Source organism: Acinonyx jubatus, chromosome C1, assembly GCF_027475565.1.
Source record: "Acinonyx jubatus isolate Ajub_Pintada_27869175 chromosome C1, VMU_Ajub_asm_v1.0, whole genome shotgun sequence".
In the NCBI taxonomy this organism is placed as follows: Eukaryota; Metazoa; Chordata; class Mammalia; order Carnivora; family Felidae; genus Acinonyx; species Acinonyx jubatus.
Genome location: NC_069381.1, coordinates 42,379,018 through 42,382,367, shown reverse-complemented (window position 1 = coordinate 42,382,367; position 3,350 = coordinate 42,379,018). Strand labels below are relative to the sequence as shown.

General features: G+C 48.5%; 1 protein-coding gene across 2 annotated transcripts in view; it reads left to right on the top strand.

Annotated features, from left to right (window-relative positions):
* The first annotated feature begins 1,049 nt into the window (after nt 1–1,049).
* Nucleotides 1,050–3,350, top strand: part of SLC1A7 (solute carrier family 1 member 7) — a 77,388-nt gene continuing 75,087 nt past the window's right edge. The window contains exon 1 of one of the 2 annotated variants that reach the window (XM_053214048.1): nt 1,050–1,193. The gene's annotated coding sequence lies outside the window, so the exon portion shown is untranslated. Of the gene's footprint in view, nt 1,194–1,403; nt 1,423–3,350 lie in introns of those variants that run through there. The other variant, XM_053214049.1, reaches the window with a different exon arrangement.

The window sequence follows — 3,350 nt, the reverse complement described above, 5'->3', positions numbered from 1 at the left end:
TCAGAGCAGCATTTAAGTGGAAAGATTTAACGGGGCCAGTTTGAGGGCTGGGGGGTGGAGGTTGCTTCTGATTGGGAGACTCTGACCAGGGACCTGCTAACGCAGCAGTTCAGGCCCAGAAGAGGGAGGGCAGGAGGGACTTCTTGGAGGTCTGTCTCTGCCCGCCTTCAAAACCTTTCTGTTTTTTCCCCATAGACCTAAAAGGTTTTGCCTACCAAATTGCGTTTTTATTTTTATTTATTTTTTAGAGAGAGAGTGGGTGCAGGAGCAGGGGAGAGGGGCAGAGGGAAAGAGACTCTTAAGCAGGCTCCATGCTTAACACAGATTCCAATGCAGGGCTTGATCCCACAAACCATGAGATTATGACCTGAGCCGAAATCAAGAGTCAGATGTTCAACCGATTAAGCCATCCAGACACCCCTCAAACTGCATTTTTAAAAGAGTTTATTAATTTACTTTTTTCTCTCTCTCTCTCTCTCTCTCTCTCTCACACACACACACACACACACACACACACACACACGCACACACCCCTGGGTATATAAACAAAAGAGGAGCCTCAGGGAGGATTGTCGGGGTGATAGAACAAGCAATACAAGCCTCTAGGATTGGTCTAGGATTCAGAGGTCCTGGCTTTGATGAAGCTCTAGAAAGAGCCCTGGAGACCTGGACAGTTGCCCTTAACTTAGTCACTAATTTGCTGTGTGACCTTGGGCAAGTCACTTTTTGTAGCCTTATTCTGGAAAGTGAGGGGGGTCTGACAGCATGATCTCTCCACACCCAGTCTTTGTCTCTTCATAGCTCCTTGCACGGCACCCAGCACGAAGTAGATACATGGTATATTAGGTGTTCAATGAGTGCATAATAAAAACAGCAGCAGTGGCTGGACATCTCCCATAGGTCAAGTACCGAGCCAGGGACCTATGTGGACATTATGTATAATTCTGACAACACTTCGAGGTAGAGGTTTCTTTTCTTTTCTTTTTTTTTAATTAATTTTTTCATGTTTATTTATTTTTAAGAGAGACAGAGCACGAGTGGGGGAGGGGCAGAGAGCGAGGGAGACACAGAATCCAAAGCAGGCTCCAAGCTGTCAGCACAGCGCCTGATGAGGAGCTCTAACTCGTGAACCGTGAGATCATGACCTGAGGCGAAGCTGGACGCTTCACTGACTGATCCACCCAGGCACGCTGGTAGGGATTTCTTTCTTTTTTTTTTTTTTTCCAATATATGAAGTTTATTGTCAAATTGGTTTCCATACAACACCCAGTGCTCATCCCAAAAGGTGCCCTCCTCAATGCCCATCACCCACCCTCCCCTCCCTCCCACCCCCCATCAACCCTCAGTTTGTTCTCAGTTTTTAAGAGGGAGGGATTTCTTTTTAATTTCTGATGCAGGAAGCTGAGTTGATTGTGCCTCTCGGTGAGTAGCCCGTTGTTGTCATTGGTCTGTGCGATGCTCTTTTCTGGTTTGATCCCCTAACCCCCTTCACTATTCGCCACCCCTCTTCATCTCCTCTCATAGGCATCTAGTCTCACGTCTTTGATATCTCTATACATACGCAGGTATTCTTGTGAAATATGTCCTCTTGTTTTGTGCGTGCTTGTGTTTTGTATTTCTCTCCATGGTATTGTGATACATATGTTCCGCCTCTTACATTTTTTCCCAACACTGTTTTGAAGAGTCACGTTACTGTATGTGTGTCTAGTCCACTGCCTCACCTGCTGTCTAAACCGCACAGTTGCTGGCCCCACAACTTACTTGTCCATCCCTCTGGCAGGGAAAACCTTCAGTACCTCTTCTGTCCGCTACCACAGACACCGTCACGATGAATATCCTCCTAGACATCCCCTTCTGTATCTCCTGTAAGAGAACTTCCGTGGGAAATAAAGGGCTTGCTGGGTCACAGGGCGCGTGCAAAGTAGAGATTATAGTCCCAATTTTAGAGCTGAAAAACCATGCTCACAATTACACAAACAGAAATTGGGGATCTAGGATTCATTTCCAGTATTTCTGCCTCCAGATCCTGGTCCAGTTCCAAGGCGCCTCTATAAATAACTAAATCTGGTCCAATCAACTCAACAAGCAGTTTCTCTGTTATGCGGATCTCAGTAATGAACTCAGATAAACCGACTGGGTTGTCTAGACATCTTGGCATTTGCTGTTAAGGGCGTGCTCGCCGCGGTGGGTACGTCGCCCTGAGACTGTGGCTTGAGGAACTCTGGCTTCTTTGAATTACTGACGATCCCTTGCACGTTACAGCAAAAAACAGTCAAAATCATGTCCCACATGTATCGTCTTACTTCTCATAACAACCCTGTGAGGTAGGAACAGTCATCATTTCCACTTTATGGTGAAGGAAACTGAGGTTCAGCATCATTTAGCTGTAAAGTGGCAGGGCTGAGAACTAACCCCAGGCCTCTGGGCCCAAGTCTAGTGTAATTTCCACCCCCACCCCCACCCCCACCCCTCTGGAGCTGGTAGCCTAGGAAAACAAGCCTGCCCCCCACAGTCAGGCATTTGGATGAGATCACAAAAGTTCAGAACCTTGAGCCAGTTGTTTGCAAATCCTGTCTGCAGATGTCTGGCATTCAGCGGGGCCAGCTCCAGCCAGGAGAGACCCCAGCTGGCACACAGAAGGGGGAGGAACCTGGCGCCAGGGAGTGTTTCTTGCCAGGGCGGTTCCTGAAGCTGCAGAATTCCACACCGTTTTGGCTGGTGGTGGCAAGGTGCGGTGACCTGAACCAATGAGGGGGCGATCTGGTTTCTCTCTCCTGGGCCTCCCCCAGCCAGTGAGAAATGTCAGTGATGGCAGAAAAGAACAACAACAAACGGACTCTGCTTTTGAAGTCTTTCCTGAAACATACGTCTAGTTTACTTTATTCCGTTCTGTTCAGCTTGCAAAGCCGTGCACTTGGAAAGACGTACTGTAGTTCCGTTTAACAAACATTTACTAACTACCTACCGTGTCCCAGAAAGGGTGCTCAGCCCTGGGGCCTCAAATGATTAAGCTCCCGAACCACGAGCCACTGAGCAAGGAATGTAACCCTTGAGAGCGGAGGGCAATACACCAGTACCTGCTGCACAGGGTGGTTGCTGGGCCAGCAGCGTCTCAGCACAGAGTAAGCTCAACGAGCAGTTGAGTATGAGTACTCAACGTGGGAAGTGAGGAAGGTGGTAAATACGAAATGTTAGGGAGCCCAGGAGAGAGAGAGTGGATGGTCCCTGGAGAGAGCAGTGAGGCCACAGCAGACTCTTCTGAGCAGAGATGATACTAACTGATACGGAGCCGTGGAACAAGTTCCCTGGGCAAGAGGCACAGGCAGCAGAGGGAAGTGTGGGTGACACTA